A 17,756-nucleotide genomic window follows, 5' to 3' on the forward strand; every position below is an offset into this window, starting at 1 on the left:
TTTCAATTGTTTGTTATTGGTATATAGAAAGGCTACTGATTTTTGTAGGTTGATTTTATAACCTGCCACTATACTGTTGATCAAGTGTTGATCAATTCTAGGAGTTTTCTGGTGGAACTTTTGGAAATTTCATAATTTCATCTTTTCTTACTGTTGAGTAGAACTCCACTGAGTACGATGTACTGCATTTTCATTAGCCATCCATCAGTTGAGGCACATTTAAGTTGTTTCTTAGCTATTGTGACAAGAGTAGCAATAAATATGGATGTACAGGTATCTGTACAGTACGATGAGTCATTTGGGTGTATGCCAAGGAGTGGTCTCACTGGATCATATAGAAGGTTCATTTTTAGTTTTTTGAGGGTTCTCCACCCTGCTTTCCATAATGGTTGCACATGTTTGCTTTCCCACCAGCAGTGAATAAGTGTTCTTCTTTCTCCACATCCTCTCCTGCATTTGGAGTCCTCTGTTCCCTTGATCTTAGCCAGTCTGACTGGGGTAAGATGAAATCTTAAAGTGGTTTTGATTTGCATTTCTCTAATTACTAAGGATATTGAGCACTTCTTCAGATGCTTCTTAGCCATTTTTATTTCTTTGCTTGAGAACTCTCCGTTTAGGTCTATTGCCCATCTTTTTATTGGGTTGTGTAACTTCTTATTTCTTTCTTTTTTGAGTTTTTTTGTATATTCTGGACATTAATCCTCCAACAGATGTGTAGCTGGTGAAGATTTTCTCCCACTCAATGGGTTTCCTCTTCCCTCCCTTAGTTGTTTCTTTTGCTGTCCAGAAACTGTAATTTTTTTTTAAATTTTATGTGTATACATGTATTGCCTACATGTAGGTTAGTGCAACCATGTCATGCAATGCCTGTGGAGGTCAGAAGAGGCTGTTGGATCCCCTGGAACGGGAGTTACAGATAGTCATTAGCTGCCATGTGGGTGCTGGGATTCGAACCTAGGTCTTCTGCAAGAACAGCCAGTGTTCTTAACTGCTGAGCCATCTCTCCAGCCCCAGAAAATGTAATTTAATGGTGTCCTACTTGATTGTTGACCTTAGTGCCTGAGCAGCTGGTGTCTGATTTAGAAAGTCATTTCCTATGCCTTTATCTTGGAAGGTGCTGCCTATGTTTTCTTGTAGCAGTTTCCGATTTTCAGGTTTTGTATTGAGGTCCTTGATCTATTTTGAGTTGACTTTTGTGCAGGGTGAAAGATAAGGGTCAACTTTCATTTTTCTATAGGTGGAGATCCACTTTTGCCAGCACCATTTTTTGAATATGCTATCTTTCCTCCATTGTGTGTTTTTAGCACTTTAGTCGAATACCAGCTGGCTGAAATTATATGAACTCATGTCTGGGTCTTCTATTGTGTTCCATTGATCTACATGTCTATTTTTGTGCCAGTACCATGCTTTTTATTACTATAGCTCTGTAATATAACCTGAGATATGGTATGGTGATCCCCTGCATTGTTCGTTTTGCCCAAGATTATTTTGGCTATCTGAGGCCCTTTGTGATTCCATATGAATTAGGATTATTTTGTAAAGCTTTGTGAAGAATGCCATGGGTTTTTTGGTTGGGATTGCATTGAATCTATAAATTGCTTTTGGTAAGATGGTCATTTTAACAATATTGATTCTACCAATCCATGAGCATGGTAGGTTTTTCCATCTCCTAGTGTCCCCCTTTCTCTTTTTTTAGTGCTCTAAAATTTTCATTGTAGCAATCTTTAATGTCTTTGGTTAGGTTTATTCCTAAACATTTTATTTTTTTAAGGCTATTAAGAATGGGAAGGTCTCCTTGAGTACTTTTTCTAATTGCTTGTTATTCACATATAGAAAAGCTACTGATCTTTGTAAGCTGATTTTTGTATCTTGCCACTTTACTGAAAGTGTTAATCAATTCTAATGCGTCTATCAATTTCTAGTGGAATTTTTGGGATCTCGTATAATATACCTGTAGAGATTTAAGAAACACAGAGAACACCATTAAGACATTATCAGAACAGAAAGTCCCCACAAAATATCATAGTAAAAACATTAAATGTACATAACAAAGAGAGGGTTCTGAAAGCTGCTACTGAAAAACAACAAGTTACATATAAAGGAAAATCCATCAGAATTACAGGTGACTTTTCAGTGCAAACTATGAAAGCCAGAAGAGCCTGGACCAAAGTATTCCCAATTAAATGTACAAAACAAAGAGACAATACTGAAAGCTGCAAAAGAGAAACTAGTCACATATAAAGGAAACCCATTAGGATTACAGCTGACTTTTCAATGCAAACTATGAAAGCTCGTAGAGCCTGGAACAAAGTATTTCCAGTTCTAAACAACCATGGATGCCAACCCCAAATACTTTATCCAGCAAAACTATCTATCAAGGTCAAAGGGGAACAGAAAAATTTCCATGACACAAATAGGATGAAAAAATTCATGTCCTCTAAACCAGCACTACAGAGAATACTTGAAGCAATACAAAGTACTGAAGAAAGGAAAAAGTATGCCTAAGAAGCTACAGAAAGAAAATAAAGGTATAACAATGGAAACACAAAATACGGCCACAAACACAAAGAAATTAAAATGATAGTACAAAATACACTCCTTTCAATAGTAACACTAAATGTCAATGGCCTCAGCTCCCTTATCAAAAGACAAAGGCTGGTACAATGGATCAAGAAAGAAAACCAATCTTTTTGTTGTCTTCAAGAAACTCATCTAACCCTCAAGGATAAGCACTATCTTAGGGTGAAAGGGTAGAAAAAAATATTCCAAGAAAATGGCCTGAAGAAGCAAGCAGGTGCTGTAATTTTAATATCTGAAAAAAATAGACTTCAAATTAAAACTCATCAAAAGAGATAAGGAGGGTTATTTAATTTTAATCAAAGAAACAATTGACCAAGAAGATATTATAGTAATGAACATTTATTCACCAAACTCTGGAGTGTCCAGTTTCATAAAATCAGTAGTCCAAGGCTATATAACAGAGATTGGCACCAAACCAGTGATAGTGGGTGACTTTAATATCTCACTTTCCTCAATAAACAGGTCAACTGGACAAAGAATAAACAGAGACATCTGAGTTAAATGACATACTATATGAAATGGACCTAACAGAGATACACAGAATATTCCATCCAACCACCAAAGAACACACTTTCTACTCAGCAGCTCATGCAAGTTATTCTAAAATTGACCACATTCTGGGGTATAAAATGAATCTCAACAAATACAGAAAAAATGATAATTCCATGCCTTCTATCAGACCATAGTGCAATAAAGCTTATAATCAACAGCAAAAGAAGCTCTAGTAAATAATGAATTCATGGAGATTAAACAACACACTCCTGAATCATGAATGGGTCAACGAAGAAATTAAGAAAGAAAAGTATTCCTGGAACAAAATGAAGATGAAAACACAACACAACAAAACCTCTGGGACACCCTAAAAGCAGTCTTAAGAGGTAAGTTTATAGCCGCTAGTGCCTACATTAAAAAATCAGAAAGAGCACATGTAAATGACTTGACAGTACAACTCAAGACTCTGGAAAGGCAAGAACAAACCAATCCCAAACCTAGTAGATGAGAATAAATTAAAAAAACTCAGAGAAGAAATTAATGAACTAGAAACAAAGAAAATAATACAAAAAAAATCAATGAATCTAAGAGCTGGTTCTTTGAAAGGTTAAACAACATAGACAGACCCTTAGCCCAGTTAACCAAAAGAAAGAGCAAATCTAAATTAACAAAATCAGAGATGAAAGGGGAAGCATCACAACAGACACCAAAAAATTCCAAAACATTGTAAGGGAATACTTTATAAAAACTATACTGCATTAAATTTGAAAACCTAAAAGAAATGGATGAATTCCTAAAATCATGGCCACCACCAAGATTAAACCAAGCAAATCAACAGCCTGAACAGATCCATAACAAATAAGGAAATTGAAACAGTAGTATAAAACCTCCTAACTAACCTGGGCGTGGTAGCACACGTCTGTAGTCCCAGCACTTGGGAGGCAGAGGCAGGCAGATCTCTGTGAGTTCAAGGCCAGCCTGGTCTACATAGTAAGTTCCAGGACAGCTGGGGCTACAGAAAGACCCTGCTTCAAAAAGGAAAAAAAAAAGTATTATAAAAGTTTAGTATTCATAAAGTATTCTTTTTAAATGTCTCACAGCAGAATTCTACCAGACATTCAAAGAAAATCTACACCCAATACTGCTTAAATTATTTAAAAAGAAACAGAGGGAGAACTCCCAAATTTGTTTTATGAAGCCAGTATCACTCTAATACCAAACCAAGTAAAGATATAACAAGAAAACTATAGACCCATATCCTTAATGAACATAGATCAAAGATATTCAACAAAATACTTGCAAACCACATACAGACACACATCAAAAAGATCATCCACCACAATCAAGTTGGCTTTATCACAGAGATGCAGGGATGTTTCAACATATGTAAGTCAATAAATGTAATAAAACATATAAATAGCCTTAAAGAGAAAAACCACATGGTCATCTCAATAGATGTAGAAAAGGCATTTGACAAAATCCAACATGTATTCATGTTAAAAGTTCTTAACAGAGTTTGGTCTGGAGAGAACATAACTCAACATAATTAAAGCTGTATACAACAAACCCATAGCTGACATCATCCTAAATGGAGAAAAACTGGAAGCATTCCCATTAAAATCAGGACCCAGACAGGGCTGTCCACTATCTCTACTCCTTTTCAATATAGTGCTGAAACTATTTCTAGAGCAATAAGACGAGAGAAGGAAATTAAAGGAGTACCAATTGGAAAAGAAGAGGTCAAATTATCCATATTTACAGATAATGTGATATTGTTATTCTCGATGGACAAGATTTTTAAATTTCCTTTTTGTTTAAAGAAATTACCTTATTATTTTTCTCTAGGATAGATCCATTGGTGACAAATAATTGCTTAGTCATCTTTCAGTTGAGACCATGTTTCCTCTTCATCTCTGAAAAATATTTTCAATGAATATAGAAATCCGGATTGGCATTTCTTTTCTTTCAGCACTGGAAAAAATGTCCTGCTGCTTCCTATGGCTTCTTATTATAAATTTTCTGCCATTCTACAATGCATAGTTAAATCAACCTCAAGTCAGCTGGGAAGCTTCTTCCCTGCTGGTTAATTTTCACACTGACAGAATATGCTGGGGGAGACAAGATATAATTCTCTTACCCAACATATTGCAATACTGACCTGTCACACAAGATGTGCCTATTGGTGCAATAGTGGCCCAACTGTTACAGGGTAACTAACCACTTTAGAATCAGATTTGAGACCTTCACAAGAGGGAATTCCATGCCTGATAATGTAATCCTGGTCAAAAGCCCATTGCTGGGAAGAGGTCATAAGCCCTAGTGTAGAACCTGATAATTGTTATTTTGCAAAGTGGTCACGGTGTCAAATTACCCTAGAAGTATTCATGTCTTTACCCACACACTTGGGCTGCTCTCACTCTTGGTCAGGGAAGCTTTTTTTTTTTTTTTTCAGTGAACAGTAGTCAATGGGAAGATACATAACTAGTCAAAATACTGAGAATAAGAGACTCAGTGTTCGGACCTAAATGGGACCCTATCCCCATTACCAAGACTTGGAGAACATTGTGACAGAAGAGACAAAAGAATGTAAGAGCCAGGAGATGGGGTGGGGCAGTAAGATGCTTCTTCAAGACATAGCATGGCTGTCTTAGCCATGTACTCACAGAAGCTGGAGCTAGCTTCTCAAGGCCTGCACAAGATCAAGCCAGCCCAAATCCCTCTTTAGATGGATAGATGATCTCTAAGCCCCACCCCTTACTGAGAAGCTATTGGTAGTTGATTGTTTCTGGGGAAAGGAGAATCACCCATCTTTCAGGATGTGGCTGCTGATAGGTTTCCCATTCTCCAGTGGAAGGACCCAGACCTGTGCACACATGTAACTGGACTTAGTGGGTTATGAAAAAAAAAGACTTGAATTTCACAGGATATATGTTGGATGGATATGGGAGGAACTGAAGGGGGAAGATGAAGGTTGCATGTGATAAAAATTTCATTGTATCTGTGTATGGAATTCTTAAAGATAGAAATAAAAAAGAAAATTTCTGTCATTTGAATTGTTGTCTGCTGTTTGTAATATGTCATTACTTCCTGCTTGCTGTTAAGATTCTTTCCTCTTTGCTATTAGTTTCTGGAAGTTTGACTATAATGTATCATGGTGTGGATGTTTTCTGGTTTAAGGTCACTGTCTCCACCTTCATTTGTAAGCTTGTGCGGTTTGTGCCAAATTTAGGAGATTTTCATCCATCATTTTTCCATGTGTTCATCGTTATTGCATTTTATTAACCTGCTATGATTCTGATGATTTGAACCTTAGATTATTTGCTGTAATCCCACATGTCTATGAAGGGATCTATTCTTTCGTACTTTCAGTTTATCTTAAGCCCTAGACATTCTTATTTGGAAATTTTATATCTTTAAATTAACTGATTATTTCTTCCATTTTCTCTGCTCCACTGGTGGAGATTTTTGCTTTGTGTGGCATGTTGCTTGTTTAGTTCCAACTTTTTCCTTTGATTCTGTCTTTTATTTTTCCCCTCAGGGATCTTTAAAAAATTGTTTTCAATCTTTTCATAGTTGGTCAACTGAGTATTTATAGTGCGTGTGTGTGTGTGTGTGTGTGTGTGTGTGTGTATGTAATTTGCATGTATGTGCACGTGTGCATAGAAGACAGAGGTGGACATTGGGTTTCTCCCTCAATCGCTGTCCACCTTTTCTGTTTTTCACTGTACTTTTTGAGATATGGTCTGTCAATGAGCCTGGAACTTGCCAATTTGCTAGACCAACTGGCCAGAATGCCCCAGGGATCTTCCCATCTCTGCCTCTCCAGTGCTAGGGTTACAGATACATTCCACCATGCTGAGTACGTGAATGCTAGGAACAGAACTTGGGTCCTCATGCTTCTGTGGCAAAGGAGCCATGTCCCTAACCTGCAAGGGAAGCATCTTATGGCAGCTGCTTAAAATCCTTGTCAGATATCAGTATTATCTTGGTTGGGTGTCTGTTGTCTTCCTCATCTAGTTTGAAGTTTTGGAGTGTCTTGTATTATAAGACTTTTTAAGTCAACCTTCAGTATTTTGAGTATAAGAATCATGACCTAACAGAAAGATACATTTTGATAGGGCTTCTTTGACATTATCCCACTGATGTGGGGAGCAAGTGGTGAAAGCCTGCATTCTCCACTTGGTCCTATTGATTATTACGGATGAGGTAGAACCCAGGTTTTTTCTGCATGACTGTGGAAATTTGGGTACTCTTGTAGGCTTCCACTGATAGGACTTTTGCGCACTGGGGCACTTAAAAATGGTTGATCTAGAAGTATTTCTAAGTCAACAATTAAATCATAAAGCAAGACAGAAAATATGCATGTAACCATGTGTCTATTCTGTCTGATCTTTGATGTGAAGATAAGCCAGTGCTCAGATAGAACAAGGCTTTGGGTATGCAAAGCAGTTATTTAGGCAGGAGAGAGGCTCTGGTTACAAGCCACCATGACAGCTATTTTGATTTGGTTTCCCCAGAAGCTGACTTTGAGACAAGTACATGTCTGTTTAGGATTGATCACAGAAATCACCAAGAGGAAGGGGGGTTTGAAAGGAAGGCTCAGATAAGGAAAACATTATGAAGTAATAACTAGCCTAGCCTTGCTAAGGATGTTTAGGGTCTGTACTATTTATTTATGCATTAGTTCCTGCTGGCCTCAGTTCAAGGGCTGCCTGGTGTTGGCTCAGAAAGCTGTAGTTACCAGAGAAGGCTCTCAGGCACAGAGATGAAATGATGATATTTAGAATTCAGCCAGGTGCATGCCAGTGGTGAATCTGAGAGAGCAGGAACACAATACCAACAGCAGCAGCGGCACTAATGGAGGAGGTATTTAGAAAGCACCCATGATTGATGGCCATATTTTTGTGCCCAACATAAAATACCTGGAGGAAAACATGTCTCTATTAACTGGAGCCCTCCCTCTATGATTTTGGCCTCTCCAAACTTTGCAAGAACACCTTTCAGGAAGGATGCTTATCTTCCCTGTCTCATGTTTTAGCATCCCCATTGATCTTTCTGAGTACATTCCATATTTGTCAAGAGCAACCCCTAGTGCTCTCAGGAAACCTCATATCTCATCTCCTTAAGGTGTCATTGGCAAATCCATGCTGAGATCATAGCAATTGCTGTGTTACTGCATCAGGCTGAACTTAGTTCTAAAAGGAAATGAGAATATAACAGGCTGAGCCCCCTAAGAGAGGCTGCCCATTGTGAGGTCACAGAAGAAGGTCAGTTCTTATTTCATCGGCTCTTGATAACATCTCACCTACAGCTCTCCCCAGACCAGTCCACTTCTGGCTTCAATGTCATTGTGGCATTTCTAAGCCACATTATTGTGATGCTGAATAGCTGGTCCTTCAGATGTCTCTTGGAACTGGGCTTCTGAGCCTGGGCCTCACCCATTCTTTTTTTGAAATAGTATATCCAGCATGAAATGGGGAAGCAGAAGTCAAGACTCACCATTGTCTTATCAGAGAATCTTGCCCTTTCACCCCCAGGCCTAGAATACCACACACACTCAATTTCTTTCATTATTTGCAATAAGGAAGGCACACTGCTTTCAATGTTTTGATATGCAAAGTATGCATATATACATTCAAACCTTATCTTGGGTAGAGGACAGGAAGGGGTTATGAGGTCAAATGTCCAGGTCACAAGAGGAACACATGGGTCAGTGAGGTTCTTTACATTACATACAATAACTTTTTGGTTACAAGGTTAGATAAAAGTCTTTAGATTATGTCCATATTTGTAAAAGTCATTCCTACATTCAGGAGAAGCAGCAATCGTCCGAGAATTTCATTAAGCAGGGGTATTAGTTACTTTTTTGTTGCTGTAATAAACACCATGAGCAAAGGCAAGTTATGAGAGAAAGAGTTTATTTGGTTTTCATTTCCAGAGGGATAAGAATCCATCATGGCAGGAGGTGTGGCAGCAGGCTGCAGGAGGCAGAGAAAGTTAACTGGAAGTGGGGTAAGGTTATTAACTCTCAAATCTGCCCCAAGTTATACACTTCCCCTAGTAATTGTAAAGCTCCTAAAGATTCCATGATGTCCCCAAACAGCACTGTCAACTGGGAACAAAGTATTCAAATACTTGAGTACACAGGATTATTTCTCTTTCAAACCACCACATCAGGTGAGCAACATGCGTAAATTAACTCCTAGGACCTGTACTTATGCACATATCTGGGAGTCAGAGTTCTATCTTTTCTGAGATACTGGGTAGTTTGGGAACAAATATCACTTAATGCCGATTTTACATCTGCCAAGAGTTCAGAAATTATATTGAACTACCATATAAAGGCATTGTAAGAATGAACTGAAAATATAATTGTTTAATTTCACCTATAACCACATAGAATTCCTTGCTTGGGGTCTTTATGATGGTTATGAAAGGGAACTATCATTTCTGCTCCTTGCTTGCTGCAAGCCTTAGAAATATGTTAAAATATGAAGAAGCTAATTTAAATGTATGGAGAAGACTGTGTCCCCTATTTCTTGAAGGATAATAGCAATTTCACCCTTCCTGTATATTTTGTCTTGGATTGAAATGTGAGACTATAGAACCAGACAATAAAAGTCCTTTTAAATGCCCTAAGTATACCTGTCAAATTCTCCCATGGTTAAAACAGCCAACCTACATAAAAAGTCTGACATTCATTTGAAGATAAAGACTCCTTTTTTAAAGTCTCTCTCGGTTACCTCTAGTGGCAGTCAAAACTGGCATTGCTTTTTACTTAAGAAAGATAATTCAAAGACTGAGAAATCAGGCCAGGGCTTCCCTCAAATCTGGATTCATTTGAAAGAAAATTATTTTTGGATAAATACCATGCATTTTGTTTAATAGTCTTTTAATGTTAGACCAAGAATTTATATATATATACATATATATGAAATGGGTCCTAGGCACATAGCTCCTATAACCAAAGTTTTGAATGATTCAGTATACTGCACTTTTTAACATAGCATTTGCATTAGTTTACTGGGACTCCTATAGTAAATCACCACAGACTTGATAGCTTTAACCAACAGAAGTTTATTTTTTCCCAAGTTTTAGAGGCCAAGGAACCAACAACCAAGGTTTGGGTAAGAGCACCATCCTTGAGTTCTAGGTATATTTGTTACTTTCTGTTGCTGAGATAAAAATACCATGACCAAAAGCAATTAACTCATTGAAAGAGTTTATTTTGCTTACAGTGCCCAAAGGAGAGCATAGGAGCGGCAGAGCTATGGCAGCCGGTGATTGGAGCAGGAAGCTGAGAGATAGTGACTCAACCACATCCGCAGGCACAGTGAGAGCTGGAAGGGAGGAAAGGCTATGAACTCTCAAAGCCAGTCCCCAGTGTCATAGTTCTTGCAGTAAGGCTGCATCTCCTAAAGGTTCCATAACCTCCTGTCTCCCAGGTGACTGGTTCCTCTGAGGGCTGGAGCCTGCTGAGGAGAATGGACTGGGGAGGGGTTTTTTGCGCCATCTTGGGACGGAAGCCATGAGCTGGGAGGGGTGGCCATGAGAGTGGAGCGATGGCCCTGGTGCCTCATCCACGTGGATGCGAGAGGGGGCATTTACCGACCTGGGACAAGACTGCCTGGGGCCAAGATGTTTGGGCGAAAGTTATCGGAGACTATTGGCTGGCCATGGGAGCATCTGAAGCGGCAGGGAACATCTGAAGTGGCGGGCTCTGCACCACGGCACAAGAGTGCTTGTCTCCGCGTAAGTTCCCCCATTTACCCCCTCCCTACCCGAGAGCATAAACCATAATAAATTCACATAAAAATATATTACATGGTTTGTCTGATTGCACAAGAGACCCGAAGAAAACTCTGGCGACACCTCCCCACCAGTGCCACCAACTGTGGACCAACTGCTCAAATACCTGAGTCTATTGGGGAGCATTTCTCATTCAAACCACAACACTGGGGGCAACATCCTATTGCCTTTTAGGATCTAGCTCCAGGTGTCTTTTGATTTAGGTTGGTTGCTTCATCCTCATCCACTTCTCCCGGCTGCTTTTGTGCGTCTTTTTTCTGTGTGCTTCTTATAATTACACTACTCATTTATTTACAGCCCTCCTGAGTAAAGGTTTCCTTCTGAGGTCTGCAGCAATTCTTTTTCCAAATGAAGTCACATTTAGGGTGCATCATCCAAGTCATGGACATACCTTCCAGGAACCACTATCCAATCTACATTAGAATAATTTATTTTTATAAAGCCATATTTCCAAGAATTAAAACTATAGCAAAATTAAGGGTATATCAGAAGAGCAAATGGATTTTCAGTCTTTATGTTTCCCCTTTCTAGCATTTTTGTTCTTAGAGAAGGCAATCTTCCTAATACATCTAAATGTTACAAATCCTTGTAAAGGCAGGAGGCAGAGCTTTAGGAATTGGCATCCATTCTATGATCTCAGGGGCCAGAGAGTCTGGACACTTCCCACCTCCGGCCAGCTCCAGTCAGACTAATCAGGAGGTAGGACCAGACTGTGATTGGGGAGGCCAGAGTCCTGTAACCACCGGTTTCACCTGACCGTTCATCTGGAGGGAGCCATGGCATGGAGCAAAAGGATTGAGCATGCAATACAAAAAACAATGCAGTTTCGGAAACACCTCTATGTTAGGGATTCTAGATGCAGGGACTGGGTCAACTGCCCAGCAAGAGTGAAAAAGAAGAGTGTTTCCCTAGTTGACTCCCCCACCCCCAAACTCCTGCAATCAATATGATCCACATGCTGAAACTGTGTTTCATGGAGTTTCTAGACAGCAATAAGGAGTTTTTGTGCCCCTATCCTCCTCAGGCTTCCCTAGGCTGTCCTGCCTCAGTGGAGTGAGTGATGTCATGCATACCAAGCCACCTTGTTCCCAAGAGGCTTCCAGGAAGCTTGCTGAATGCCCAAGTGGCCTTTAGCACTGGGGCCGATACAGTATTCTACTCTATTTGGAAGAATAGGCATTTTAATTGCGAGCATCTGTGTCTTGTGAATTTTGTAGGCCAGGAGCAATGCCATCCGTTCTGTCAGAGGTCAGGATTTATGCTTCTCATTCTTCTTGACAGTTCTTGAAGATAAACTCGAGTCCTTCCTGAGCCTACTTATATGGCCTAGAGTATGGGTTCACAATTTACAGAGAGCAGCTGTTGGCCACTTTCTGCTTTTAATGGGTGTCTCTTTTACCTCCATGCCTTTGTTTTCTATGCTTATAAATATTCTGTTCTTGAATACATATGGCAGCATTGTTTGAATACCTCAAGGGGAAAAATGGGCCTCAAATATTTTAAGCAGGTAATAATGAAAAAGTGAAGGGCATCAATGCAGTTCAATGGTGGAGGGCTTGCCTAGCAGGCACAGGACTGGATCCATCCCCAGCACTACACCAAACACAACCAAACCAAACCAAAATAAAGCAAACAACAGAAATTGTATCATGATATCTTTTTCCCCTCTAATATTTTTGCAATAAATATGATTGGCAGTATCATCTTCTGTTATAGTCATTCACTTATGTGGCCTGTTTCTTCAGCTGCAGAGGAACGTAAATGGGGTAGGAGCTGGATTGTGTCTTAATAATGTGCAGGTCTTCAGTCTCTTGTACAGAACGACTTGAACCCCATTAAATTTGCTTTCCCCTTTCAGGGCCACACAGTAGAACTTTCTGTGGAATGGGAATTCCCTCTGCTGCCTGACAGTACCAACGCTGGGTGGCTATTGCACACATGGGATGAGGCTAGAGTGATTAAGAAATTAAATCTTAGTTTTATTTATTGTATTCATTATTTTTATTTAATGTTTATAAGTGTATTGCCTGCATGTGTGTAAGTGCACCTGTGTCATGCAATGCCCATGGAATCAGAAGGGGGCATCGAATTCCCCTGGAACTGGGATTACAAATGGTTTTTAGGTGCCATGTGGGTGCTGGGAATCAAACCCAGGTCCTCTTCAAAAGTAGCCAGTGCTCTTAACTACTGAGCTATTGCTCCAGCCCAGTTTTATTCATTTTAATTAACATAAATTTAAAATTTAATTAACCTTATATAAAACATAGAGAATGGAAGACACTAATGAACAATAAAAACAATAAGAAAAATAGTTTACTTTTAAACTTTGAAGTAGATATGATGTTTGTGTGTGTGTGTGTTCGTGTGAGTGTGTGTGTGTGTGTGTGTGTGTATACATTTGTGTGTGAATGCTTGTGTACTCATCCCCCAGTGCAGGTGTGGAGAGCAGAAGGTTCTCACCTTCCACCTTGGTTGAAACAAGATGTCTTTGTTTTTCCCTTTGTTTATGCCAGTCTAGCTGGCCAGCGACCTTCCTGGGATTCCCGTGTCCCCACCTCCCAATACCCTGTAGGACTGCTGGGATTATATATGTGTATATTACTGTGTCCAGCCTTTTCATGGGTTTTGGGGATTCAAACTCAGATCCTCATGCTTGCACAGCAAGAACTTTTACCCACTGAACCACCTCCCCAGCCCCAGAGGATGTGCTTTTATTTTTATTTATTTTTTAAAAAATATTTTATTTATTATTTTATGTGTATGAGTGTATTGCCTGCACGTATGTGAGTGCACCCGTGTCGTACAATGCCGAGGAGGTCAGAAGAGGGCTTCAGATTCCCCTGGAACTGGAGTTAAGGATGGTTTGCAGCTGCCATGTGGGTGCTGGGAATCGAACTCAGGTCCTCTGCAAGAGCAGTCAGTGCTCTTAACCGCTAAGCCATCTCTCCAGCCCCAAGGATGTGCTTTTAATCCAAAGCAGTCTCTGCTGCATTCTCTTACTGCTTCTTTCTTGGCAGCTGCACTTTTATTTGGGTACCATGAGGGTCCTTGTGCTTCTGGGGAGACAAAGCACTTCTCTAGGAATGGAGGTAGACATTTTTAACCTTCTCATCACAGTAGGATTACCTGGGGGACTTTAAGCATCTTAGATGATCAAATTGCTCCCTTGAACCTGAAGTTAGAATCTATGGGTGGGGCTCTAACATTAGAGACCCCCAAGCACTTTGATTAATGTTTCAGTTTCAAGGATGATTTTATATGAAATTTAAATTTCAGTCAGTTGGGGCTGGAGACATGGCTCAGCAGTTAAGAACACTGGTTGTTCTTGCAGAAGACCCTGGTTCGAATCCCAGGACCCACATGGCAGCTAACAACTGTCTGTACCTCCAGTCCCAGGGGATCCAGCAGCCTCTTCTGACCTCCGCAGGCATTGCACGACACGGGTGCACTTACCTACATGGAGGCAATACACGCATAAACCTAAAATAAAAATAATAAATAAAATTAAAAAATAAATTTCAGTCAGTCATCTACAAATAAAGCAGTAGATTGCTCTCCATGATGTGAGTGGCCTCCTCCAATCATTTGAAGGCCTGAACAGAAGAAAAATATTCATCTCCTCTAGCAAAAAGAAACGTTCCACACATTGTCAGACTTTCCTGGGTATCCACACTGTCAAGCTACTTGAGAGATTTTGGATTTGAAAGCTTTTATAATTACATGTGGTAAGTCAACTTCTCATCTTTAACCTCTTTGATTATATATATATATATATATGGCATGTAACTACTAACTTTAAGAGATATATCATATACAACATATATCATGTCATATATACATATATATATATCACTGTATATATTGAGAGGGAGAGATAGGTATATATATTACCCACGGGTTCTGTTTCTCTGGAGATCCCCGACTCATATTTTGGTAGCAGGACGGTTCTAAAGAAAGGGAATGCTAAGTGTGGCTTTTCTGGATCTATTTTGCGGTTTCAGGAATTGGCTCTGTAATCTGATTAGATTCAATTATGATAATGACCCTATTTTCAGTGGTAAAGACAACCTTAGTAGGCCATGATGTGATCTGCCAATGGAGATGTACAAAATATCTGCCTTGAAAACTTCTAATCACCCCCTGTGATAAATCAGGAATGGAGGACTGCCTAGATGGTGCTTTCAAATATTTTGTCAAAGAAATGAATATAATAAGATTGGGTTATGGCTTCTCATGATGATGGACAAAGCGACGAGAGAATATTGTAAGCTCCAGGGTTCAGTTTCCCAGCTGAGGCACCACATAAATGATCTCAAGTCTTTTGTGTATGTTCTGAGGACCCTGTAATCTCTAGGAACCTCAGAGTAGAGGCTTCAGAAAAGCAGATGTAGATTTGTGAATCACAACACAACATGAAGTAACAGCCTCAAAGCATCCTACCAAGAAAATGAAGGGTCATTGAGAGACGGGAGTCACTATAAATTGAGATGGAGACAAATGGGAATTCTCATGGAGCTGCGAACACTGAGCTCCTAAATTCAGACCGGTCTTCCTTGGGAGATGAAGAGGTTGCCTTACCTGAGAGGAGGCAGGTTCCCCCTGCCCAAGAGCATGGCATCCTTCTTTTGGTAGAAGCAGCTACTTGGTCCCAGGGGCAGGATCACACTCCTCATAGTGCACCAGTCTGCCAGGCCTTGTTTAAGGGATTTAGCCCCTAACAAACTGAAATGACCTCTCCTCGGGTAATTGCTATGAAAGACAAAGGTGATTCTCCTCAGGAACCATCCCAAATACCTCATTGCTTCGAGCTCATTACTTCCAAACCGAGTAGGCCTCTAAGGACAAGATAAAAGTGTAACTATGAGATCTGCTGCAGTCCAAAAACAGTCATCTGTGTTTTCTAGTTTAGAGAGAGAAACCTGGAGAATATGTATAGGAAAGAATAACAAGAGTAGAATGATGGTGTAAGAAACAGAACACTGGATTAGATAGAATTTATTAATAAGGGTTCACTAATTAGAGACTTCACTTGGAGTGCTGCAGCTCTGGGAGTTATTAAGGGATGTAACTGTTAGATTGGTTAGCTGATACACCTACCAAAGACATCCCTCAGATGAGCATCTGGACCTACCTGGCCTGCCTTGACTCTGTGTGGAGGGCGGCCTCAAAGGCTGAGATCGGAGTATTGTTACTGATTGTTATTGGAGATTGGTTGACTCACCTGGGAGGATCTGTGGTCACCACAACCATGAGAGATGAACTTGTGTGGGGAGCCCCAGCATTCTCAAAGAGTTCTGTGATTGTTCCTCCCCTAGGCTGGATCTTTCTGTGGGCACTGCAGGCACTGAATTGGGAAACATAATTCAAGGACTTTTCATTGTGTTTGTGGGAAAGGATTTAGTGTGTTATTTGTTATAAACAAGAAAGGCTGAAGTACAGTCTTCTTGTCTTTATTTGGAGATTACATCTGGTATAAGGACACGCAAATGGGTTCCAAGCTGATAAAGATTGACTTGTGATGGATAATTTTATGGCCACTTGGAGAGTGATTTTTTGATGTGGCTAACGTATCAGTGAACCTAGGAAGAGCAAATTGCCCTTTATAATGTGAGTCAGCCTCATACAATTAGCCAAGCTCTAAATGCAACAAAAATCTAGACACCCTAAAACAAGAGGGAGTTTTCTGTCCTTAGCCTTCAGGCTGGAGGTATATCAGCATCTCTTCTGAGTTTCTGACCTGCTGGCCTATAGTGCATATTTTGTACTCTCCTGCCTCTTTGATCATGTGAAACAATTCCTTATAATAAATCTCCACACATTTCCTTTCTTATTTCTGTATCTCTAGGAAATCCCAGTACATCAAATGATTTCAATGTTCGAAGAATTTGGTAATCAATAGTTGAAACAAATTATGAGAGCTCCATTCTTATTCTCAGAGATTTCTGTAAGAATACAAATGTGCTTTTGTTTATTCCTGTGACAATCAGTGGTAAGAGATAGTAGAATGGCCATAACTGTACACTTATAAGAGAATCTGGGAGCTGCCTCAATGGTTAAGATTCCTGGCTGCTCTTGCAGAGGACCCAGGTTTAATTCCCAGTACCCACACAGCAGCTAACAGCCATCCTAACTCAAGTTCCAAGGGATCTGACACCCCCTTCTGACTTCTGTGGGCATTGCATGACATGAGTGCACTTTCATACATGCAAGCAATGCACTCATACACATAAAATAAAAATAATAAAATATTTTTAAAAAGAGAATCTAGACAGCCCTGAGTGATAACTTCAGACACAAACCCAGAAGCATGATCTACAAAAGCAAGTAAGTTAGGTGCTATTTATTGAAACACATGCTTGGTTCTGTGATGGACACATGAAAACAGTGACTAGAAAGCCAGAACATGAGAAAAATCTCCGCAAAGCTGATAAAGACTGCAACCCAAAACAGCCAAACGACTGCTAAAACAGAACAAGTAGACACATAGGCCAGATTTAAAATGGACCAATAGCCAGGCATGGTGGTGCTCGCCTTTAATCCCACCACTTGGGAAGCAGAGGCAAGCGGATCTTTGTGAGTTCGAGGCCAGCCTGGTCTACATAGTGAGTTCCAGGACAACTGGGCGTACAGGGAGACCCTGTCTCAAAAAGACCAAAAAAAAAGGACCAAATATCTGAATGGAAGTTGCCCTTGATGATGGTGGTAGTAGCACTGTCTCTAGAAACGTTTCCTCCATTCCTTAAAAGTGGTACAATGGAAGAGGATGTAGCTTGATGGCAGAACACAAAGCCTGTATGTATGAGGCCTTGAGTTCATTCCCAAACATCTCTACTTGCGTTAGAGTGTCAAGATGTCTCAGCGGGTAAAAGCAGTAC

This window comes from Nannospalax galili, unplaced genomic scaffold (assembly GCF_000622305.1).
Source record: "Nannospalax galili isolate Female #2095 unplaced genomic scaffold, S.galili_v1.0 scaffold1169, whole genome shotgun sequence".
NCBI lineage: Eukaryota > Metazoa > Chordata > Mammalia > Rodentia > Spalacidae > Nannospalax > Nannospalax galili.